At 39.8% G+C, this 26,642-nt stretch overlaps 1 long non-coding RNA gene across 4 annotated transcripts in view; it reads right to left on the bottom strand.

Annotated features, from left to right (window-relative positions):
- The window catches only part of LOC117085903, a 294,414-nt gene that overhangs the window by 265,613 nt on the left and 2,159 nt on the right, over window positions 1–26,642 (bottom strand). For 2 of the 4 annotated variants that reach the window (XR_004438123.1, XR_004438126.1), the window contains exons 1-2: window positions 16,015–16,521; window positions 13,123–13,196 (exon numbers count right to left, since the gene is read on the bottom strand). This is a non-coding gene — a long non-coding RNA (uncharacterized LOC117085903). Of the gene's footprint in view, window positions 1–13,122; window positions 13,197–13,284; window positions 13,384–16,014; window positions 16,522–26,642 lie in introns of those variants that run through there. The other 2 variants (XR_004438124.1, XR_004438125.1) reach the window with 2 other exon arrangements.

Below are 26,642 nucleotides of genomic sequence, written 5' to 3'. Positions count from 1 at the left end.
ACACAGGGGAATCTTTGGGTAAGGATACACTCTCCTATCAACACACATACAAAGTTATCCTTAATTAGTGTTAGAAGAATGCCCCAGAGGAGGAGCTGACCTCATCATACCTTCTTGTCAAGCAATAAGAAGCTGGCTCAGTGCCCTTGTAAGAAACTCAGACAGAAACACAAATACAAATCCTCACGGTAAGGAAGTAACTTCTTCACTCAACAACACTTTTCTTAACACCTGAGCTAAGAATACAGAAATGCCAGACACTGAAGGATTTCCATTCCTATTTCAAGGGCAAAATAGCAACATGTTGTTAAATAGGAGATGTAGAGATATTAAGCAGATGAAATTGAGGAGTTCTTGAAATACACAATTGGGTATTCAACCAGCACATCAGAAGTGGTAAGTACTAGGAGTATAAATATGCATTTCATGAACACTGATCACGTGCCTCCCACTGAAAGCCTCTTCTGGGTTCTGCAGAGGATGCAAAAATGATTAAGACACAGTTCATGCCCTCAAGGCATCATGCTATCCTAGTCTGGTGACTAGGATAAAGGAAGTACACAAATAGTTACAACCACAAAGTAGAAGTTAATATATGCCCCAAGAAAAGTACAAAGTACTCCTAGAGGTTTAAGAGGAAGACATTAAATTCAGTTAAGGACAGGGAAGCAGATAGCACTTTGAGATAGCCTTAAATTGTGGTACAAATTACACAGGCTTGAATGGGGGTATACAGGCACAGGGACAACCTCAGCAAAATCACCCAAGTTTTCCTGTTTACCTAGGGTACACGTAAATAAGTCTTGGGCAATGTGGCTTTTAAAAGGAGTCAAGATAGATGTTAGGTCTAGGGGAGAGAGTGGGATGAGAAGCATGGTGTTTATGTGCCTTTAATACATCTCTCCTCAGATTTCTTATCAATTGTAAGGGAAAACATAGCAATTGTACTGTGGAGAAACCAGACAATGCCATAATCAAATGATCAACATTAACACTGCCAATAAAATGCAGGCAGCCAGTATGTGACTCCAAATGCAATACCCTGAAAAAGATATAACATTCCTTTTGTAGTTTTCTAGCCAGATGTGTATTACCTGAAACTCAAAAGAAAACATCACACAAACTCAAACTGAGAAATATAAAATAACTAACCTGGTGTGGTGGCTCATGTCTGTAATCTGAACACTTTGAGAAGCTGAGGCAGAAGGATCGCTTAAGCCCAGAAGTTTGAGACCCACCTGAGCAACAAATAGAGAGCCTGTCTTCATAGAAAATGTAAAAATCATGGTGGCACATGCCTGTAGTCCCTACCTAGGGTACATGTAAATAAGTCTTGGGCAATGTGGCTTTAAACATGTTCCCAGGTAAACAGGAACTACTAGGGAGGCTCAGGCAGGAGGATCACTTGAGCTCAGGAAGTTGAGGCCACAGTGAGTCCTATTTGCAATGCTGCACTCCAGCCTGGGTGACAAAGCAAGACTGTCTCAAAAATAGTAATTAAAATAAAATAAAATAACTGGCCCATGTTCTTCAAATATGTCAGTGTCATAAAAGACTAAAAAAAAAAAAAAAAAAAAGGTGAGTTCATGCAAACTAAAGAAATAGCATAACTAAACATAATGGCATCATCTTGGACTGCATTCTGAGCTGGAGGAGGGAAATACTAGAAAGGACAATATTGGACTGTAGGGATTTTTCTTAAGTATTGTACCCATATAAAGGTACTGAATTTGATAATTGTACTGTGGTTACATAGAGACTATCCTTGTTTCTGGGAAAGACACACTGAAGAATTACTGTTGACTGGGCATGGTGGCATAGGCCTATAATCCCAGCACTTTTAGAGGATGAGGCGGGTGGATCGCTTGAGCCTGGTAGTTCAAGACCAGCCCGGACAACATGGCAAAATCCCATTTCTAAAAAAAATACAGAAATTAGTGGGTGTGGTGGTGGCACACACCTATAGTCTCAGCTACTTGGGAGGCTGAAGTGGAAGGATGGCTTGAGCCTGGGAGATGTGAGCTGAGATCCCACCACTGCACTCCAGCCTGGGTGACAGAGCAAGATTCTGTATTTAAAAAAAAAAAAAAAAAAAAGGAATTACTGTAAATGTGTGTGATGTATGTCACTTACTCTCAAATTATTCAGAAAAAATAATATGTGTATATGGAAAGAGAAAATAATAATAAAACAAAACAACTATGGCAAAGAGTTAAAAATCGGAGAATACGAGTAAAGGGTATGTGCAGTCAGGAGAAATTCTTGACATCATCTTGATACCATTCTTGTACATTTTCTGTAGTTTGAAGTTATTATGAAATAAAACCTTTTTTTAAAAAAACAAAGATGCTAGAAAGCATTAAAATCAAAATTACTTTCAGGTAGGAAAGTAACCAAGTTCTATTAAGGTATAAATATTTTTCCCTGACTGTAAATTACTATTTATATAGTACTTCAAATTTTAAAATATTATTTTTCACTTAATATTATTTAATTTAAATATTTCCATGTATCCACTTGGTCACATATCAATCCCATTTAGTAACTATATAGTTCTCTATCATTTCAGCATCTTCCACTATTGAACATTTCCATTATTTCCAGTTTTCACAATTATAATGTTACTGCTATGAATATATTCATAACTTTATATCTTTTGGGACTATTTCCTAGGGATTTTGGAATAATTCTGTAGAACAAGATCTAAAAGGAGGACTGTACTCTGTTTTAGGTATTAAAATTATATGGATTGAGATCCACTCATGCCAGAGAACATTTTCCATGTTTGTGAATATGAAGTTAGTCTCAAAAATTAATCATCAGCACATTGGTACCATTGCCAGACTGCAGTGAGTCCTCTCTCTCTCTTTCTCTCTCTCTCTCTCTCTCTCTCTCTCTCACACACACACACACACACACACACACATTCACCATTCACCAAGCCCAAGAAGCAAACCAAACAGGAAAAGAGGAAGATGCTCAGGGGCAGGGCTGACAGATGATTACCAGAAGACTACTGCCAACTCAGCTGGAAAGCTTTATCCAGTTAAAACAAAGCACAGCAGATCAAATTTGCCCATGTTCAGATGCACTGGTTTCAGTAAATATGTCTTATTCTGTGTGTGTGTGGGGGGGGGTTTTTTTTTTTTTTTTTTTTTTGATACGGAGTCTTGCTCTGTTGCCCAGGCTGGAGTACAGTGGCATGATCTCGGCTCACTGCAACCTCCGCTCCCAGGTACAAGTGATCCTCCTGCCTCAGCTCTCCTAATAGCTGAGATTACAGGCACACACCACCACGCCCAGCTAATTTTTGTATTTTTAGTAGAGATGGGGTTTCACCATGTTGGCCAGGCTGGTCTCGAACTCCTGACCTCAGGTGATCCACCCACCTCGGCCTCCCAAAGTGCTGGGATTACAGGCATGAGCCACCGCACCCAGCCATATGTCTTATTCTTAGAGCTTCCAAGATTTTAATATAGAAACTGCTCAGTTAAAAAAAAAAAAAGACATGTACTCTGATTATAGATGTGTCTGGGGAGCTTTGAGCATTAAATGACTAAAGAAAAATTTTATATGTAATGATAATTATGTCGGGCTAAAGACCAACTTGAATTAATGTTTGTAAACAAGGAACAGCAATTAGCAATTTCAGTAATTAGGAACTGGCTTATAAAGGATAAGAAGAAGAGCATGGGACTTTGTGAAAACCCTGTTTCTGTCTTTAAGGAAGTACACAGACACACTAAGGTGTGTCTCTGTTGGGAATTGTAAACTGTGTGAATATATAGGAAATGTAAGCACTTGAATTATTACCAGTGCACATGAATGGGCAAGGCAAAATTTTCAAAGAGATGCCTAGCACAAGAGAACATTCAGGAGTAATGGAAATGATCTATATGTTGGCTCTGGAGTTGGTTATGTGTATACATGCTTTTGCCGAAACTCTCAGACTTTTCACTTAAGATCTGTAAGTCTTTCTCCAAGGTATTACATTGAAAAGTGCAGCAGAAGCACACAAAGTTGGGCAGCAGTAGACCTGTTCTATCACTAGTTCTGTGAGTTTAAGCAAATCATGTAACTTCAGTTTCCTCATTTGAAAAACAAGGAGATTATGATAAATGATTTCTTAGTTCCCTGCCAGCTTTAAGAGTCTCAATGACAAATTTTTTTAAATAGTAATGGTTTCATGGAAATTATTAATCTGATTTAGGACTTTGGCAATTTTTAAAGTTTGCATTATATTAAGTAATACATGGATACATTATAATTATAAAAAGAAATTCAAATGATACAGATAGGGTCAAAGTTTTCCCTGGCACCCTTCCCGTAATCCTAGAGGAAACCTGTCTTACCAGCTTGCAGTGTATTCTTGTAGGTTTCTTTGTTGTTATTGCTGGAGAGGTATTATGGCTCTGTGGCTCTTAGCCTTAGCTTTAGTCTCTGTGACTCTTTAGTCTTAAAGACTGAGGAGTAATTCTACCCAGATCCAGAACCCAGTGAAACCATTAGCCAGTGTAGAACCCTGCTGAAGTCATCCAAACTCCCTATGCTTCAGTTCGGAACTATAAACAGCAACAAAAATGGCAACCACTAAGGAGGTTGTTGTGCCAATTAGATATGGTACATATAAAACACAGAACAGGCCTGGCATGGTGGCTCACGCCTGTAATCCCAGCGCTTTGGGAGGCCGAGGCGGGTGGGTCACGAGGTCAGGAGATCGAGACCATCCTGGCGAACACGGTGAAACCCCGTCTCTACTGAAAATACAAAAAAATTAGCCGGGTGTGGTGGCGGGCGCCTGTAGTCCCAGCTACTTGGGAGGCTGAGGCAGGAGAATGGCGTGAACCCGGGAGGCGGAGCTTGCAGTGAGCCAAGATGGCGCCACTGCACTCCAGTCTAGGAGACACAGGGAGACTCCGTCTCAAAAAAAAAAAAAAAAAGACTGTGTCTCAAAAAAAAAAAACAAAAAAATCCTTTAATCAAGGCGGGGAAAAAGCCTGCCTGGTTACATTTGGATTTTACTATTTTCTTGAGACAGAAAGACACAGAGACTAAAGTTTCAAATGAGAAATAATAAAGTATCACATTTTCTTCCACTTGAGCCTAATCAAGTTTTTACCTTTACACACAGTGATAAGAACCTGTGCCAAAGGTTCTTGATTCTGTCTACATGAAAGGGCTATACCTGACAGCCACTTAGTCCACAAGTCAACAGCCTTCAATAATGAAAAGTCAAGGGCCCTGACTACGGGTTTGCACCATTCCTGCACTGCTCCAGGACAGATGCTCCCTCTGCTGGGGTTGCCCCTACTCTGGCAGATGATCCGTTTGCTCCCATGACAACCCACTGTGCAGAGAGCACACCCATGCAGTGCCCTGTTGGAGATGAGAGAGACGAAGGGCAGAGTGAAAGGCCGGGGCTTGACCTTTAACCAGACCCAAGTGTTTCCCTGGCCTTCTTGGCTGAATGCTGTTATCAACACATTTCCAAGAGCAACAGCTGGCCTCAAGGAGCAGTGAACTATGGCCCTTGTGTGATTTAAAGATCCCTCTGCCCCACACTTCACCTCACTTTCCTTTTAAACTGTCTGATACACTGTATTTGAGACTTATTCTTTTAGTTTAACAATCACATCTTAAGATATAAATGTCCTTGGGACCATTTGCTAATGCAGTAAGATCCATCAGTCATTCCTTCTATGGCATGAATTTGTTTCATCCATCCCTTTCTTTCTACCAGCTAAGATTATCAAATCTAAAGGAAGAGAGTTGGGTTATGCTTTATTGTTCTTATTTTATCTTTTGACTCAAAAGATGAACTTACGAGGGAAGGAAGGGTGATTTGGGAGAACGGGGCCCTGCTGGGAAGAGTGAGGAGGTGAGTAAAAGGGGTGGGCTTCTGGCAGACAGCAGGAGGGCCTGGATCAATCTGGGTGAGTGGGGAATCCAGCAAGGAAGCATACATCTAAAACAAACCCCATTATTTCACAATTATGGGACTAGCCTACTTCAGGGAATATCACTCCAGATCTTGGCCGTGACCTAGAGTTGCATAAAATCTGCTTATCTTTCAAATTAATACCACAGTGATTGATGAGACAGCATTTTTTCAGTAAACTGAATTTAAAACCCAGTGATCACATGAAAAAAAGCGTAACCAAAAATTACACACACACACACACACACACACACCATCATGTACAAATTACAATTTAGATAAGGAATAGAATTCCCAATTACAAAGTGAAGGCTGTGGCAGTATTATGTATGATGACCTTGATAGAGAAGATTATCTTCCCACACTGGCCTGCCGCCCCGTCCTACATTTTGTATAGCCATGGCCATGCCGTATTTAGGATGGAATAAAGACAAAGGCCTACACAACCGTTGATCCCCCGAAGATGGAACGACTGGCCACTTTTCCTCAAAAGTGTGCTAAGCACATGTGTGAGCTGGTAGCTATGGACTGCCTTCAAATAAACAACTGTTTCCAAATCTGCCTGGATTGTAAAAATCACCCAAGGTGCCTGTTTAAACCAAGCCATTCCTCAGAATTCTGATTCAATAGGCCTGGAAAGGCCCCAGGAAATTGTGTTTTTCATCAACACTTCAGATTACTTTCGTAATCAGGCAAATGCTATAAATACCAAGATAAGACGTCTACAACTTCAGGAAAACTAGAAAGGGAGAGAGGCCAGAGGGAGTCATTTCTTTCTTGAGCTTGGAAATATGCAATGCTGCCCCGTTTAGAAGACAGAGTATGATTTCAGGCCCAATTCATTGCCTGTCTTGAGCTAAGAACTTTCCACGATGTCAACAGAACGTAAGAATTCCAGATAAAGAGGGAATTCAGCTCTTATGTATGAAAGCCTATTAATATCCATAAACTCACTAACTTTTTGGAAACATGCAATTAAGATCTAGTGTTGGCCAGGCACAGTAGCTCACGCCTGCAATCCCAGCACTTTGCGAGGCCAAGGCAGGCAGATTACTTGAGGCCAGGAGTTCAAAACCAACCTGGCCAACATGGTAAAACACCATCTCTACTAAAAATACAAAAAAAAAAAAAAAAAAAAAAAAAAAAAAAAGCCAGATGTGCTGGCACACACCTGTAATCGCAGCTGCTCGAGAGGCAAGAACCACTTGAACCTGGGGGGCAGATGTTGCAGTGAGCCGAGATCATGCCACTGCACTCCAGCCTAGATGATAGAGCAAGACTCCATCTCAAAAAAAAAAAAAATCTAGTGTCATGCAGCTTATTGTGATATTCCTTGATATGCTGGTGGTAAAGGCACCACCACTGACAAAAAAAGATAAATGTTTATACTATAATGGTGCAGTCAGAGTTCTGAGATAATAAACTAAAGCTGGTTAACACAGCAAGTTAAAATGTGGGTAGTGCCCAGAGCTAGTTTAAAGTACAATATACAAATGGAACACAACTTTTCACAAGAATTCCTTTACCACAGAGCTGTATTCGGAGCTCCATTCAGTAGCCTCCTCATACATGGCCTAGGCCTGAAAGGGAACACAGGAAAATAAAAACAGTAATAATGTGGAGCGATAGGATTGTAAGTGAAGCTTTTCTATATTTATTTTCTGTATTGTTATTTTAATATGAATGAGTACAATAAATAAGAAATCAGCAGTTGTTAATGCATTACTTGCTATTCACTCATGACTATTTTGTCAAAAAGCAAATGGAAGTATTTCTTAATGACAATTGAGCCAGTTTACTAATGCTTCTATTCATGAAGACATTATATTCCATCAACACAGTTTTCTGTCATAAACTTCATTTTCAGACATGAAAACAATATAAGAGGCACTGAGAATCATGTCCCAATTTTGGAAAAAGCATTTCATACAGTATGAAAAGAGTTCAATGTTTATTAAAATAGCACTGGACATTCTGGAAAACTTAAAATATGCCACAGAAGCTTCTATGGTAAAGAGAAGGGAGAAGTTAGGGTTGAGAGGGTGAGGAAGTAAGAGCAGGGTAGAAGAGACCAGCAGCCCAGGAATCTGCTTGGTACAGGTAGGCTGTGGTTTTTTTCACTGCCTAAGGCTGGGGCCAGAGCCTCCAGGAAAGGCATTGTGATTAGTCCCAGGCACCCCAGGACAGAAAGGCTCTCTGGTGGAAATAGAAATGTACACTGGAACTATTGCATCTGGGCCTCATGGTCCTTTCATGCTTTGATAGAGGGAAGGGGTAGAACAACTGTCTAATGGTGGGACTGGGAGAATGATCACAAAAAGGATGCCAGGCTCCTGAAAGTGAAGTGGGAACGGCTGATATCAGAGGGAGGGGCTAAGATCAGCCTTGTGATGGTTGGAGGAATTCTGGCTAAGTGAGGGAAAAGGAAAAGATAAAAGCCCCAAGGAGAAACCACGAGGACTTGCAGCCCCACTGCTCTGTAGCTGATTGCAGGCCGTCAGGCACCCAGACAGAGAGACAGACTAAGGCTGTTCTCAGGCATCATGGCTGAGCTCAGGCTACCCTGCTTTGCATATCTCATGAGCATTTTTGTGTTTGACCACAGCTGACTAAAGTATCTTTGCTTCCAGAGGATTTGCTAACAGAGATACAACTGCAAGAGAAAGGCAGATATTCCAGTCCAGGCCAATGGGAAAAGCTGAACTTTCACCTTTCTCTCAGAGTTTATGATGAGGTTTGGAATTCAGACTTATGTTCAGAAGATTTTTTCTTTCTTTTTTCACTTGAGTTTCCAAAGGATGGCAGGGACCTTAGATGACAATTTTCAAACTAATATTTTCACCAAAAAGGATTAAATAAAAAACAACTAGTAATCTTTCTTTTTATATTTTGGTTTAAAGTTTAGTATTCTCCTTCATGTGGAGGATGACCAGTTTTACACTTTAGTGGAAAAAAAACAAAATATGTTTTAATTTTATAATTTACTTTCCCAAGAGCCCATCAGATTTCTCCAAATACTCATCTAGAATATATCCTTCAATTTTTCATGAGACTCTGGACATCAACAGGTAAGATTGCTCCATGACATCATGACACTTTAGCCCAAATACCCTCTCCCATGGTTGTATTTCCTTCTACAGTCATGTGCTGCCACATCATGTTTCAGTAAAACAACAGATCGCATATATAACAGTGGTTTCATAAGAGTATAATGGGCCAGGTGCGGTGGCTCACGCCTGTAATCCCAGCACTTTGGGAGGCTGAGGCAGGTGGATCACCTGAGGTCAGGAGTTCAACACCAGCCTAGCCAACATGGTAAAACCCCTTCTCTACTAAAAATACAAAAATTAGCCAGGTGTGGTGGTGAGCATCTATAATCTCAGCTACTTGGGAGGCTGAGGCAAGACAATTACTTGAACTCGGGAGGTGGAGGCTGCGGAGAGCCAAAATCACACCACAAAATCCAGCCCAGGCAACAAGAGCAAAACTCCATCTCAAAAAAATAAAGTATAATGGAGCTGAGAAACTGCAACACCAGAGTAAACAAACTTAACTGCAAACAAGAGAACCAGGATTTGAACATCCCTGACTCCAGAGCCTGTGTGCTGAGCTACCAAGCCTTTCTGCTCTCACCAGTGTGATATACTAAATGTTCTGGGATCACCTCCTCCAAGCAGCTTTCCTGGCCAGCATCTCCACCCCACCTCCTCTGCTCTGGGTTGCATCCATCCTTAATGTTCTCATAGCTCTTCATCAATTGTCTCCCAACAGGGACTGCATATCCCTTGAAGACAAGGTCCATGGCTTATTATCTTTATAATCCCAGCACCTCGCATGGTGGCTACCAGAGAGTGGGAGCTTAAGGAGTGTTGAAATAAAAGACACCTAGAGAAGATGCCAGAATTAAACATCTATTATTCTCATGTTGAATCTATTATATATATTTATACTTTCATTTTATATAATGGCATTACTATAATTATCCCTTTTACAACATAATATTGATGGCTAATTTAGATGAATTGATTCGATTTTCAAGTAATTCTGCTAGAGCTCTTTGACTATGGTAGGCAGCTAAAATATTCAAGGTATCAACAGTGGCCAAATGAATAAATAAAAGAAAAATAAAGGTCATATATTAAATAAAGTAGAATCAAACGGTAATTGTTAAGAGTGAAGGCCAAAATGCAACCAACCATGATGAATATTTAAGAGCTCCCATTTTAGCAATCGATGCCTTTCCCCCACAGGAACTCACTATAACGCACTGCTCAGATCCCATTGAAGGGAAGAGTTCCTGTCACCTCTCTTCCAGACTCCCTGTCAAGCCAGGCTTTCTCCTCTTGAAAGCACCCTTAACCCTTGACTTCAGGAGGCTGCTAGCAAAAGTCATGACACAGAGAAAATGTGCACTAGCAGAGTCCTTACTAGGAGCACAAAGTTAGAAGCTCAGCTCCTGAGCAAGTGACTAGAAAAGCATAGTGGTAAATCTTGGGCCTGTACCTACTAGCATTTATCTTGAGCAGGTTACTTAACTTCTTCAGGTCTCAGTTTCCTCATATGTAAAACAGAGGTAAAACAGCCCCTACTTCATAAGGCTGCTGGGAGGATTTGGTAAGATGATGTATATAAAGTACTTCCCACATTACCTGGCACATCGTAAGTGCTCAGTAAATGTCAGCTACTGTGGTCTAGGCAGATTGGTGAGTGATAGCATCAATGTCTCACACAACAGAACCAGCCTGAGGGATAGCTTTAGCACAGGTGCCAGGACTGGAAAACTTCGATCCTCACTGAGTCCTGCAATAATATATCAAGGGAACTGATATGGTATAGACTGCCTGGATGCAAATGATCAGCTTCTAGCTGTGTGAGCTTAGAAGAGTTTCTTAACGTCATTGTGCCTCAGTTTCCTCATGTGTAAAATGGTGACAATAATTGTACCTGACCCATACATTATCGTGATTAAAGGTATATTTATGTGTGTGTTGTGTGTGTACGTGTATATCCATATATACACACATATATACACACATGTGCAGTATGTGTGTGTGTGTATATATATGGATATACACGTACACACACAACACACAGACAAAAACATATATGAACAGCTTTGGTACAAAACAATATAAATAAGCTGTTATTATTATTATTCCAGGCTACCTTCAGCCTTCACTTTCTACCCAACAGCTCTGTGTTGAAGTAGATAGAGAAATGACCTTCTATGTGGTCACTGAGGGAAATTTTACATATCTTCCTACATTTGTTCAAATAAGCTGAGAAATCCTTGGTACTCAGTATTTCTACTGGACAAAGTTGGAGTCCAATATTTCAATAGGACCCTTTCTGTTTTTTTTGTTTTTTTTTTTTTTTTGAGACGGAATCTCGCTCTGTCGCCCAGGCTGGAGTGCAGTGGCCAGATCTCAGCTCACTGCAAGCTCCGCCCCCCGGGTTTACGCCATTCTCCTGCCTCAGCCTCCCAAGTAGCTGGGACTACAGGTGCCCGCCACCTCGCCTGGCTAGTTTTTTGTATTTTTTAGTAGAGACGGGGTTTCACCGTACTAGCCAGGATGGTCTCGATCTCCTGACCTCGTGATCCGCCCGTCTCGGCCTCCCAAAGTGCTGGGATTACAGGCTTGAGCCACCGCGCCCGGCCCCCTTTCTGTTTTTAAATTAGTTATTAACCAGTTTGTGACAATGCACAGGAATTCATATTTTTCCTATAAAAGTCTGGTTCTTCTGCCCCTAAGTGTTTCAGAGAGAGAAATAAAGAGGTCTGGCTCAGGAGAACAGTTTTGTCGAGTAAAAATGGCCCCAAAACTGTTTACAATTCTCATTTGATTATTCTTACCATAGAAAACAAAACAAAACCAAAAAACCGGTTATGAGGACTTTAAATAAAACTCATTATATGAAAAGGAAATGGCACAAGTCGCACACAAAACTATTGCATAGTTTCTGAATTAAGTCAAATGAAGTAAGGAAGCATCCAAGATAAGGCTGAAACACACCCTTCCCACTAGTGATCTGTTATTCTCTGATTAAAAAAAAAAAGCAAACAACTGTAATAGAAGCCAACCCTGGGCTACGTGAGGTCCTTGCAAAAGGTACCTTCTCTATTTCCTCCTACCAATATCCACAGCAGCGCTGTACCAAGACATTTCTGCCCCATAGTGCTTTCATAGTCACTAGCTCTCTCTCCCACCTGCAGCAGCACCCCCCTCAACACACAGACAATTACATGGATGGTTTGGGGTGAGGGTGAGGAAAGAGAAGACTGAACAGTTTCTGATTCACTGCACACACAGGGTCCTCTTGTAAACACCTTGATACTCAGCAACCACCAGCTCTCCCCCATTATCCTTCCCCAGCACTTGGTTTCCAAACATGGAAGAAACAGCCCCTCCAAAAGACTGTATCTCAAACTCTCACAATGCCCACCCCATACCCAGCACAATGCAGAATTCATCAAAATCATATTTAACAGGCCCCAGAAATTTCAAACTACTAAAATTTTTCTGGTAGTGCTATCTGGATACATGCCTGTTGCATTTTAAGCTAGATGAGGTAAAATATTTGAAAGAATCCTATATTCTAGCTCTCCTAATATGATAATATGTATCATTTGTTATCTAAATTTGCCACATGTCAGAAAGCCACTACTCTGGTGGCAGCTCAGCAGCCTATGGAAAATGAGCCAGGACACTCAGTCTAGTTGCAGACAGCAGATGCCTGGGTCACATATCACCCATACAGGGGACAGCTCTAGAACCAGTGTCCCAGTGAGGCTCAGTCAGTGGCAAGACAGGCCAGAACAGGGAAACCTGTGACCCCGAGTAGTCAGAGTCCAGGAGCAGAGCTGGTGTGGGAGAAAGATTCCAAGGGAGACAACTGGTACTAAGGAGTTCACAGAAGAAAAAAGGAAGATGTGGGGCCTGAGGCAGCACACCACCCCAGGGAGCAGACCAGCTGAAGCTCAGTCATAAGGAACGGGACAAAAACCAGTCACCAGTGAGCCACACCAGATCCTTTCAGGAATTAGTGGTGTTTGGATATACAAACACACATAAATACACCTAACTATGTATGAGAGAGAAACTCTAGTTAAGAAAGTATAGAATTAGGTATCTAGTCTCAGATTTAAGCCTCACAAGCTATGTGACCTTAGGCAAATCACTTACCCTCTCTCAGCCTATTTCAGCAGCTGTAAATGGAGACTTCATCTTTCACACCTGTTGCACAATGTTGTGCGGACCTGATGAAAGAACAGATGTGAACACAGTTTATAATCCACAGTACTCAAGAGCCATAGCAGGAGCTTCTTTTCTTCCTTATTAACATACCTAAGGGATGCTCTGGAAGGATCAGATTCTGTGCAGCCTTTACAAGCCCCCTTTTGCCTTGCAGTCTACTCTCTCTCTCTCTCTCTCTCTCTCGCTCTCGCTCTCGCTCTCGCTCTCGCTCTCTCTCTCTCGCTCTCTCTCTCTCTCTCTGAAAATCATTGCTCTAGACCAACAGTGAAGCAGACATTTGATTATTCTAAGTTGACACTGGAGGCCTGGATGCCACGAGGCTCACAGATGTGCTTTCTTTAGCCTGTAGTTTGGCCTGCACAGGGTACCTCTTCTACTCCTCATGCTCCTCAAAATTACAAATATCCTGTACAATTTCTAATATTTAAAAATCAGTAGATTTCCATAAGGATATAGTTTTATAGCTTTATAACTTCCCTTGAAAACATCAAAAGATCTAGCAACAATGGATCTAAATTCCCACATGGCAACACTATGCTACAACAGTGGTTCTTAAATCGCCAAAGCATATTAAAGCAGAGACTGCAAGGCTCCCACTTTGAGAGTTTCTGAATCAGTGGGCTGAGACGGGGCTGAAAATCTTCCATTTCTAACAGGTTTCCAGGTGATTCTGATGCTGCAGGTCCAGGGACCCATACTTTGAGAACCACTATGCTTGATCATTGTATGGGCTGCTCCCTTTACATAGGGTGTGCAACTCCCATTTGCCATAGCACCCACCACCTCCTATTGTCAGTGAGACAAGTAAGAATCTGATGTCATTTATCTGGCTTACTCTATTGTTTTTCTTACACATGCAAAGCCATGTGACTGACTGAATCTACTTGGCCTCCTAGGCAATTGAGTTAGCAACCTCTGCTCCTTTGAGGCAAGAACTCTGACTTACCTAATACAGCACTGTCTTCTCTTTCTCCCTCTCTCCTCTCTCTTTCTCTCTCTCTCTCTCACATACACACACACCATCCCATGCAATGTCTTACACATAGCATTTAAATATAGTAATTGATTTTAATTTCTGCCTACAGTCTAAAACTTTCAAGGCCTGAAGATAAGGGACAGAAAGACTTTTAAGCAAGGAGTTGGTGTAGTCATCTCCTCTTACCTAATAGATCCAGAGCTAAGAGCAGGGCCATGCTGCCTCAAATTTCACAGAGGTGGGAGGCAAAGAATTAAACAGATCAATGGGTCAGCCATGAGTTCTCCTGAGATCCACTTGTCTAATTAGCTTCTCAATTAGTACTTATCTCAATCCTAGTACTTATCCCCAAATCCCCTAAAATTAGCTACCATCCAAGAGTATTATCAACTGAGCAATTCAACAAACTGCCTTCACTGATTGGTTTTGTTATTCGCCAGCCTGAGGGCATGGGGGACACCTGGGTAATAACTTTACGTCTCTTCTTGCTTTATTTTCTATGAGCTCATTAATGAACCTGGAACAAATTCTGTGTGTGTTCCGAAATCCACTAAGTAAAGCCACTATGGAAAACAATATGGAGGTTCCTCAAAACACTAAATATAGAATTACCATTTGATCCAGCAATCCCACTTCTAGGCATGTATCCACAAGAATTGAAACCAGTATGTCAAAGAGATATCTGCACTCCCATGTTCATTGCTGCAGTGTTCACAATAGCCAAGTTATGAAATCAACCTAAGTGACCATCAATGGACAAAAGAAAGTGGACAAATCCAAAAGAAAATATGGGATATAAACACAATGAAATATTATTCAGACTTTCAAAAAAGGAAATTCTACCATTTGAGACAAAAAGGATGAACTTGGAGGACATATACGCTAGGTGAAATAAGCCAGGCAAAAAAAGACAAATACTGAATAATCTCACTTGTATGTGGAATATAAAAATGTTGAACTTATAAAAGGAGAAAATGGTAGTTACCAGAGGCTGGGAGTCTAGGGAGTGGCCGAGGAGATGTTGGTCAAAGGATATACAAAGTTAGACAGGAGGAATAATTTTTTGAAATTTATTATACAATAGCATTATTATTATGTATTATTAACAATAGTTATAGCAATGTATTTTATATATCAAATTTGTCAAAAGAATATATTTTAAATGTTCTCAATAGAAAAAAATGGTAAGTGTGTGAGGTTATGGATATGTTAATTCACTTGGTATAATCATTCCATAACGCATACATATACTGAAACATCACATTGTACCCCATAAATATATACAATTATTATTTCTCAATTAAATATAAAGATCTAAATTTTTAAAAACCTACCAAAATGCAGGCCAGACTCTTTCCCTTGTTCACTCACAACTCACAAGATCTATCTCAGTTCCTTGGACCAAAGCCATGGTTTGTGTAAAATGACCCCAAATTTAACTTCCATGAAGAGTTTAAATGTTTCTCTTCTCAACAGTGAAACTGGCAGTTCATTCTAGAAACTCTATAAAAGATACCAGTCATTAAGGCAAACAAATTTTATCCTTCTTTCATGGGCTAAGAGTGAATGAAAAGAGGTGTACACCAAGGTAATTTGTGAAGGCTTGAGCACAAGTGTGACCAAAAAGGATGAAACATCTAAATTAACTGTTAGAGTCCTCTCCTGCACTGTCAAAAAGTAGCTTCAGAGCAGTATTATTATTTTATGGAAAATGGCCCGGAGGCCTATTACAACTTCCCAGGATTATACAGTTGCAATCAAAGACAGAGATGAACTCATTCTCAAACCCACAGCCTCAAAACCAATCATCATCACTCTCCGTAGGCCTTGTATCAAGGACATACCTTCTCCACAAACTGTCTCCAAAAAGCTTAAGGACTTCAAGGCTGAAGACGGCTCAAAAACGAAATGGAGCATGATGATTACTCCTCAAAACAAGGAGAGAGAAACAGAAAATTAAAACATAGTGTATCAGAGAAAAGACATACAAACACACTTTTACAGTGACAAATCATTCCCAGCCCAGAAAGACTTTGCTTTAGTCTAGTTGAATATAATAACAAATTCCAAGAAAGAATAGATCTCTCAGAAGGAGATTGGGAAGTAGAAACAAAGGTAAAAGAGTCTGAGACACAAGTTTTCAAAGCCTATCAAGCACCTCCAGAGAGAGCCTTGGCCAAGCATCCCAATCCTTAAAGAACAGAGACGCCTAAAACCTGTGAATTCCAGGAAAGCCAAAAGGAAAAGACTAACAGATTTGACCACATAAAAAGTAAACACTTCTATAAGGTAAAAGATTCCATAACAAATTCAAAAGGTGAATGAATATAGACGAGGAGAAAATATTTGAACCTATGTCAGAAAAAGGGTTAATATTATTTATTGTATTATAAACATCCTTCCACGTACACACATATCATACCCTCCACCAAAAATGATCAAGGACAAACAATCCAACAGAAAAAATAGACAGGAGGGGAAATTCATAGACAAATCATGAAACAAGAAATGCAAACATCCCAAAAACATGCAGAAAAATTCACACTCTCACCTGTAGTCAGGAAACATGCAAATCAAAATAAAGATGTATTGTTTTTATTGATCACACAGCTAGGTGGAAAAAAAACAAACTAAAAAACTAAAAATATCAGCATCACTCAGAACTGGTAGGAATATAAGGAAACAGATATGCCTCTATGTTGCTTGGGCTACATAATCCTTGGAATATAATTTAGCCATGCCTAATAAAAAATAAGTATGTTCTTTGATCTCAAATTCCTCTTTGGAGAAGTGCATATTGAGGTTATGCAGTGCCAAAAAATAACCTCAACATTCATCAACAAGAGAAATAATTGAATAAATTCCAGACATCCATATGAATATTGTGAAGTTATTAAAAAGAACAAAAATAGCATTAATTTGGGAGATAGTAAAAGGCAGTGGTAGCACTTTGGACTCAAAAGCCAGATTGCCCAAGTTCCAGTTGCTGTTCCCACAATCACTAGCTGTGAGACCTTGGGCAAATTAATCAAATGTCAGTTCCTTATCTACCCACTGGGGACAATAGTGCCATGGTAGTTGTAGGGTAAATGAGGTGAAGCACAGGGCCTGGCATGCAGCAAGTGCTAGAGTGATGTCCATGGGATTCTGCTGGGAGACAGAGAGATGGCACAAAATGAATAGCATGAATCTATTTAAGTTAAAAAAAATTGTTTTATACAGTGGACTCTGTGTGTGTATGGGTATGGTGTTGGTGGTGAGAGGAAAGGATGAAGTTTTAACTTTTTCTTTCCACATCTCTCTGTTCTTTGGCTTGTTACAAAGAACATGTCTTGCTTTTGTCATTTGGAAAAATGATTCAATAACATTTTTGGAAGTGGGGTAGATGAGCATGCTTCACAAGTACAGAGGATACAAAGGTATAATTAAAGACAGGGAGTGAATCTGGAAACCGACAAGTTTGGTGTGTCTGGAGCACAGACCATGTGATGCAGAGCAGTAGGATATAAGGATGGAGAGTACATATAAAGGGTCGTGTGTTCAAGGGAGGGAGTGTAGACTTTAGCCAGATATTCATGGAAAGTTCTTAGGAAGAAAGGAATGCAAAGTATCAGCTGTGCTTTGGCAACCTGAAAAATAGATTCCACCTCCCCACTGAAACAAAACTTTCAGTGGCTCCTCTTTACTCTGTATGGGGATAAAGTCCAAGCCTAAGTCCACGGGCCTTATCTGCAGCCTTCTCACCTCACCCTCCAGCTCTTCACTACCACCGTGCTCAGCTACCTGTGTTTCTTAGAAAACTCTGCCCTCTCCGCGTCCAGACCTTGGTTCAGGTCACAGTTTCTACACACAGTGCCCTTCCTCCTCATGCTGCGCTAACTCCTCAGAGCTCACCTCAATCCCCTGAGGCTGTTTCCCATCTAGATCCTCCCAGATTACACCAAGATGATCCTTAAAAAATACTTATACATTGATTTATAATTGTCAGCTTATTGTCAGCCTCCCCAACTAGACTGCAAATCTTTAAGAACTGGTACTTGATACGATTCCCTGTTGACTCCTCAATACCCAGCACAGAACACAAAGGATAGAGATCTTGAAATATTTGTGAAATAAATGAATGCTTTTAAATACATGAGCCATCTAACGAATTTCCCTTTCTAGTACTCAATGTTTCTCAAAAAGCTTTCTGATTTAATTCACTATCCTATATATGTTAGCCCATAGGCAGAAATTTTTCAACACATCGTATCAGTGCAACTCTGAGTCCATGTGACAGTTATATTGCTCATTAGAAACTAATAAATTGGCATAGGGATTTTATATGTCACTCTTGTAACTCAGTTCATGAAAGTTCTTTACTGGAGAAAAAAAATTTCCATGTGCTGGCAAAAGCAGATTTCTTAGCATTCAAAACGAAGGGCCACAACTCTGAACTATGAAAAATTAGTATGATGAAAGGCCTTTTCTGGGTACATCTGGGCCTTGATTTAATAATTTATTCAGCAAATATTTAGTAATCCCCACCAAATGCCAACCTTTGTTCTAAGCTTTGAGGATAGACCAGGAAACAAGACAGAAAAGCTCTACCACCATGAAATCACATTCCACATTCTACTAGGGGCTAACAGACAAACAGATAACAAACATGTAAAAAATAAGATAATTTCAGGTAGTGCTACATGCTATGAAGAAAATTAAGCAGGACAGAAAATGATTAAAGTTGGGGGAAAGGAGGTGAGAGCTCTTTAGAGAGGTGGTCAGGATAAGGCTTCTCAGAGGAGAGGATATTTGAGCTGAGACTTGAGGGATGAGAACAAGTCAGCCAAGAGAAATGGGGTAGAGAATTCCAGACCTAGAGGAAGAGCAAATGCAAAATCTCTAAGGTGGAAATGAGGTTAGAGTATTCAAGCAAAGACAGAAAAGCAATATGACTGGATAATAATGAGCAAGGAAGGCAATTTGAAAGCAATCAAAGGGAAGGTATAGAATAGGTCATATAGGCCATGATAAGGAGTTTGGATTTTATTCTAATTGCAAGGCAAAGACATTAGTGAAGTGTAGGAAGGGAAGTGATAGATCTGATTTGTATTGTTAAATGGCTAATAACAGAGAATGAACTCTGAGAAGACAAAAGTGGAAACCAAGACGCCAGTCAAGAAGCTGTTGTCATGGTTCAGATGAGAGCTGCTGATGGCGTGCACTAGGATAGTAGCTATAAACATGGTAGGTGGTCAGTCAGATTTGGGCTAATATCTTGGAGGGCCAACGGAACTTGATAGATTGGATACTGGAAAGAAGAGAAAAAGAAGAATCAAAGTTTTAATCTCTTGGTTCTCTCATCAGAAATTTCTACACCTGCATACCGCTAAAAGTCAATTGTTCTACTGCAGATCTTTCATTCAGCAACCATCACAATGTAAAGCTAGTCAAAATTTCTGCTTCTGCATGACAATACTCGAACTATGTGTGCCAATTTATTATAGAGGATTCAAACCATTTATTTTGCATTAAACTAAGGCTCTTAGCTTCTGAGGGTTTTGTTTGTTTTTTGCGATCTGAAAAGCAGCTCATTTTCTAAAGACCAAGTACTTATAAAACAACATCAATTTGTACCCCCTTTAAAAAGCACCATTTCTATATTAGAGATCTATAGGCACATAGCTTCTATTACAGTAATCACTTCTTTATTTTGCTTTTTAGTCTTATTTTCTCATATGATGGCCGTGTTTCATATCACAGTTTTATGAACGTTAAAACCAAGGCTTAGCAAGCCAGACCACTTACAGCACAGGTAGAAACAGAATGGCAAGCTAGCTTCCTTAGAGTCAACCCTTAATGTATTCATTCATCGTCTGTGAAACTCCAGCAATAGTGAATCTCAAAGAACTGTTTAAGACTGTAGAGCAATTTTCTTTCTCCTGAACCTAACTCTTTTGATACTTTATATATATTGCCCAGTAACAGACTCTTAGAAAACAATATTTTGAAAATATAATTACTATGTACAAATCTATGAAATGTATATAAAATATTATTAAAGGGAAAAATCAGGATTGAACATACCCTCATAGCCAAAAAGAACTTAGGAAAATTCACAGTACTTATTGCATTAATATGCACAGTACTGTTAAGGACTGAGAGTATTTAGGGCTTGGAAGTAAACCACACTCCTCTTTCCCATCAAGGTATAAACCACCTGAGACACTGCATTGGATACTGGAGAGAAGAGAAAATAAAGAATCAAAGTTATGATCTTTTGGTTCCTCTCATCCGAAATTTCTGCACCTGCATGCTGCTAAAAGTCAGCTGTTCTACTGGAGAACTTTCACTCAGTAATCATAATGAAGTAAAGCTTGTCAATATTTTGTATACGTTTCATAGATTTGTATATAATTCAATCTAACACAAAAGAGTAGACAGCTGAAAACTACTACGCCTACTGATAAAGCTGATGCTGGAGACTGCATGGCAACAATGGGCCTCCCAACATCAAACTGTGGGATGAGGCAGGCTTACACTGAGGTGCTAACCGGCAGTGCAGAGCAATGACAATCCTCCCCTCCCCTCACTTCACAGGCCTATCCTGTAAAATCTGCAGCACAAAGAAATAGGCCAAAAGGCATGATTCCTGAGAAGCCTGGCCCTAAGAGTAAGACTGGCCAAAGAGGCCAAAGTTTCTCACAGAGTTTCTCACCATCAGGTATCTTACTTCATGGAGAAGAGGAAGGGGTGACCCAAGAGGCCAGGACTATTAACAGGAACCCCTGTAACTACATCACATTCCCCACTCAATTTTATTCTCTTAACTTAGTAGTCTTCATACCGGCGTAAGTCTACCCTGGGATTCCATGAGTACTTTCTAAGGAGAATACAGGCATAGGAAATTTTAAGGAAATCTATTCCTTTATTCAACTTTCACCTATTCTTTTCCAAAATTGAGCTGCCTGAAACATGACTGAAGTTGAGATGTCACATCAATTCTATTTTTACAACTCCCTTTAAAAATCATTCTTTAAGCTTCAAGTCAGTGACAAGTTAAAAAAAAAAAAAATCATCTTTTCCCACTTATAAAAGACAGGCATCTTCTTACCCATCTCAGATCCTTCTATAGCAAATTGCCCTAGTGTGCAAAAAAACCTCTAAGGCATACAAAGGAACAATTCCAAATACTGTCTTGAAATCCATATTTGATTTAATCAGGGTGTAAGAAACCTACATGAGGATTTCCTGGCTTTCCTCATATATATTTCTGTTAAGAGAAAAGCATGGTGCTAGAAATTGGGTATTTTGGTCTATGTTGAGGTGTTCTGAGTGTAGACACACTGGGGCAGGGAAGGGGCTGTGCTAATTTTTGTCTAATGCCATTTCCTCTTCCATTTCCTGATGATGTCAAAGAACGCGGTTGAGAGAGCAAACAAAAACACTAAAGGAGATTGTACCTTACTTCATCCAGATAACAAACTCACAGTCAGTTTCCAGGCTCCACATATACATCTCAGAATTCGGATATGCAAGATTTGTGAAAATCATTCTAGGAAATACCAATTAGCTACAAGGCACACCTGCTCCGGAATGAGCATATTTGATGTAAAATCTCATTCTCCTGTGTCTCAGTTGCAAATTCCACATGATTTCAAGGAAAAGAATTTAAAAAAATTCCAAATTTCCTTTCAATAGATCAGTGTCACATGAAAAAGGAACATATATAACTAGAAAGTTAATGTTTCTTATTTTCTTGAATAGATATTCAGATCTTAGGAGAAAATATTCTAATTAATTTTTGCCAAAAGGTTGAATACAGTAAATCTACATTCATTTTTTTACCCAAATATGTCTGCTCACTGTTATTTGTTAAACATTTCTCACCTCATTATTCATTCCTACCATTCACGTAATAGACTTAGATTTAGATACATTCTTTTCTATTGTAAACAATACATTTAACAACAATCATTTATTTGCTTTTGTAAGCCCTACACCTAATTATCTTCCATCATATTTTCTCATTTTGTTGCCTAGCAAAAAGTTGTATTTACCTATAAATACATGAACTAATTGAGGAGAGGGGAGCTCCATTCACTTCATTGAAAGATATATTTCCAACAAAATTTTAGTTCTCTTTAGTAATTACTTGTAAAAATTTATAATGTAGGTATGATTATTATGTACTAACAATAATTGTAATTATAATTCAAAATAAATTCTTGCCACTTAGAACCTTATAGTCATAGGAATTTTTTTAAATTACAAACTTTTTTTTTTTGAGACAGTCTCTCTCTTGTCATCCAGGCTAGAATGCAATGGCATGATCTCAGCTCACTGCAACCTCCACCTCCCAGGTTCAAGCAATTCTCCTGCCTCAGCCTCCCAAGTAGCTGGGATTACAGGTGTCCACCACCACATCCAGCTAATTTCTGTATTATTAGAGACGGGGGTTTCACCATGTTGGCCAGGCTGGTCTCAAACTCCTGAGCTCAGAGGATCCACCCACCTTGGCCTCCCAAAGTGCTGGGATTACAGGCGTGAGCCATTGTACCCGGCCTATAAATAACTTATTATTGTGGAAAAGAATAATAGAGTAAGCAATAAAATACATTTGGGCACAAAATATATTAAAATAAAAATCTGTTAGGGAAGTAGAATGAAAATACAAATTCAAATATGAAAAGGCATAATGTAAAATTTCTGTGAAAATAAATGATGCTGAGTATTCCTTTTCTATGGATTTAGATTTCATTTAGATTGCATTTTAAGTAACATAATCTTTTTTATTTTAAAATATTCACATTTATATTATGCAAAAAATTACATGTTTTGCAACTAGGGTCACAATATTTTACATGTCAACTTAAAAACTATTTTAGGGATGTGTCAGCAAAAGTATGAAGACCTTTACCTTAACCCTGTGGGCTTATCCACTGAGATCAGGTTGGGATACGGTTATTTCCTAGAGTGAGAAGTCAGCAGTCAATTGGAGTAATCCTGCTCTCATCTTCATGAGACCACTTCTCCAATACTGATTTCACCTGTTTTGTAGGACTTCTTGGGGTTACTAGTAAACTGTAGAGTCTGTCCCCAAAATGCCCTGAATGGGTCAGAACAATATATCGATTACATCAGTTCCAATGCTATTCTGTCCCCAAGGCTGTAATTCACAATATGTTCTATTGCCATCTCAAACTATGTCCTGTCAGCTTGTCCAACGTTATCAGAATTTCTAAAATGTGATCAAATACTTCAATAACTAAGAACCAAGATGTTCTCAATTTGATTTTGACCCTCTCCCAGTATTAATTTTCCAGAGAGAAATTAAAAGTTCAGAGATTAAATCACTCCGTCCTTCGAAATTATGGCCCAAAGTAATCACTACCAACTTCATGTTAAAGTCCAAAATCATTAATGGCCAACACTGAACTCTTTCACTCTGTGAATTAAAGTTCAAACAGGCTTTGTCACTCTCTGGAAGTGAACTTAGCTCCAAACCTGAAATTTCCCTTCCCCCAAGGAGCTGACGCTGTTCGGCTTACCCCAAGCCTCCCTTGGCAGGAGCAAGCTCTTTCAAAACTTGTGTGAGGTAGCAGAGGAGAAAGTACACTTTCCATGATCAGGATGGCTCCCAAAAGAAAGCGGAGAAGAAGAAGGTGGGCTGCCCAGGAGCCAAACTTACACGTCAGTAAACTCACTGGTGGCCCTGGAACAGAGCATCAAGTAATATGTTCACGGCACTCCATGTTTCAAGAAACATGTGATATGGAAAAAAAAATGTTTTTCCCTAAAATAGGGAAAAATTACAAGAAACAATCTCTCTTATTTAAGAATTATTTATTGAATATCATGGTGCAAACTTCCGAGCTAGGTTCACTGGGAAATGCATAAGTGAGTCAAAGCTGGGTGCTGCCTAACAACCAACCACTAATATTTCTAACACAATTATTATATAAGTCAGTGACTCATATTTTAGATTTTTGTTATAGCACCACCCTATTTCCAGTACCAATTTTTATATTAGTGTGCAAAAGTTGATACCAAACAACTCCAAAGAGCTAAGTGACTCAGGACAGCAGAGATGTATTTCTTATTCATATACCTATGTATAGGTTAGCAGGGAGCCCTTTTCCACTTTGTCCTGTCTCCGAGACCCTGGCTGAAGGAAGCCCACACAATTTGAAACATCGCTGGAGTAGTGATTAAAGATGGCCACATTTTCTTGGAACTCTGTGGTTGACAAAAATGTTTGTAATAAATAAAGACGGCCACAAATTCTTTGTCACTCTCCCTCCACCCCATCAAGTGTTTATTTCCTCTCCCCTTAAAATTGAGCTGGCCCTGTGACTGCTTTTACCAATACAACATGTCATTTCCAGACCTAAGACTTACAAAACCTGGAAGTTTTTGCTTTTTTGCATTTAAGAATCCTAAGCCACCATGCATGAAGTCAGGCTACTCTGCTGAAGAAGCCATGCAAATCAGTCTTTGGAACCGCATGGGTAAATAGAGCTCAGCTACTCTATCAACCCACTTGAGCCTCCAAAAACTCCAGCCCCAGACAATACCAGGCTGGAACCACGAGAGACCCTAAGTAAGATTAGACAACTGCCCATGAGCCTAGTCAACCCACAAAACCATTACAGATAATAAAACGGTGACTGCTTTAAACCATTAAGATTTAAGGTGCTTTGTCATGGAACAATAGATAATTAAAATATTTCATCACTGTCGGCAGAAAGAGAGCAGGATAAATGTTCACAGGCTCTTAAAGCTTTTATTTGGAAATGACACAAGTCACTTCCAAACATATTTCATTGGCCACTCTTGAGGTAAAAGGAGTAGGGAAATCCAAATTACTATGTGTGTGGAAAAAGAAATAGAAATATTTTATGGCTAGTACTAATATCTTCCAGAGAAGAGATTACAAGTAAATCAGTAAATAGATGAAGTGTCTGGGGGAAAAAGCTAACAATAGGAGAAAAGAACGTAGATGACGGATTCTTGTAGATATCCTCTAGGCAAGGTAGGACGTAAGAGGAAAAGGAAGGTAGAAAGAAGTCCCCCCCAAAAAAATAAAGAAGCATCCACAGAGAAAAGTAGAAACCTTGGGATCTAAAGGACAGTTTCAATAACAGAATAGTCAAGAAGAGCATAAAATGAAAGGCCAAAATGGGTGGTACAGACAAGGAACACAGAAATTCAAAGAAGATAGGTTAATGTGGGCTGATAGAGGCCTCAGGTGGAGGTAGAATTAAAAGAATGGAAAGGCAATGGAATTTGTATGGTTGGAAATAAGAAGGGCATGCTCAGTGAGGAAACAGCATGAGTCAAGTCCTAGAGCGGGGAATGCACATAGCATATATGGGGCAAGGGACTAGGTATTTTAAGGGGAAATGTATCATTTAATAGAGGGTATCCAAGGGATTGTTTGCTGGAGAACGGGAAGGCAGGGAAGGGACTTACGGAGGCCCTTAAGTGCAAACTGAGCTTTCTGAGTTGTCTTCTTTAAATTACAGAGCACCCCCGGAGATTGGTGTCTGAGCAAAGGAAATCAGAACACAGGTCTAGTCTCTTCGTGTGGGAATGTAATAGGAAAAGACTGACAGCAAGTCACCAATCGGAAAGTTATTGCAGTACTCAAAGCAGGAGTATCCTATTGGGACAAGAGCTTGTTACTTACAGTGGAAAGTAAGAACTCCCAACTAGTCCAGTTCAAGGGGCTTACAATGAAAATCAAAAAAGCTGGGGTTTCCGGGAGGCTTCAAGTGTGAAGAAGTCGAGACACTATTTTATCAAGGGTATAAAGGAAAACTTTTTACTTCACATGGCAGCCACTGTTGGTTAGCTACCCAACATTCCCCACCTCATTTCCTTGACAACAGAACTTTAATACTGTCCAATTCCTCTCTTCCCTCCAAACCAACTGGAAAAGAAACCTACACACACATAATTCAGCCCCAAGGTAAATCCTGAGGTTCTAAGCTAGTGGTTCTCAACCAGTAGCACACTTCTGGGGGGTGGGAGGGGAAAGGTTGCATTATGGTGTCACAATGCCTGAGGTGTGCTACTGACATTTAGTTGGAAGGAACCAGAGATGGTAAATGTCCAGCAATGCTCAACACAGTCCTGAATAAGAACTAGAAAAATCAGATACACACTAGGCAATCATGGATGTCCCATGCTTCTTGTCTGTTACTGCTCTAGGGACAGCTAATAGCCCAGTTCTGGTCAATAAGATATAAGGAGTGGTCTGCTTCTGGGGTGCTTTCTTCCTTCCTATCAATGTTGTTCCAACTGTATATGGCTCTTGGGACTGCTATAGCTATCTTCTCCTCAAAACCAGTTTCTTCTTTATCTTCCTATTTCCTTCACTGGCACCTGCCATTTTCTGTTACTAAGTCCTAAAGCAATTTTGACTTCTCCTAACCCTTAACCTTAAGGTGACTATTCCTTTAGGTTTGCCTGGGATAAACTGATTTAA

The sequence above is a fragment of the Trachypithecus francoisi genome, unplaced genomic scaffold (genome assembly GCF_009764315.1).
Source record: "Trachypithecus francoisi isolate TF-2019V2 unplaced genomic scaffold, Tfra_2.0 Lachesis_group1, whole genome shotgun sequence".
In the NCBI taxonomy this organism is placed as follows: Eukaryota; Metazoa; Chordata; class Mammalia; order Primates; family Cercopithecidae; genus Trachypithecus; species Trachypithecus francoisi.
Note: the sequence above shows the minus strand (reverse complement) of the source record. Positions and strands in the feature narration are given on the sequence as shown.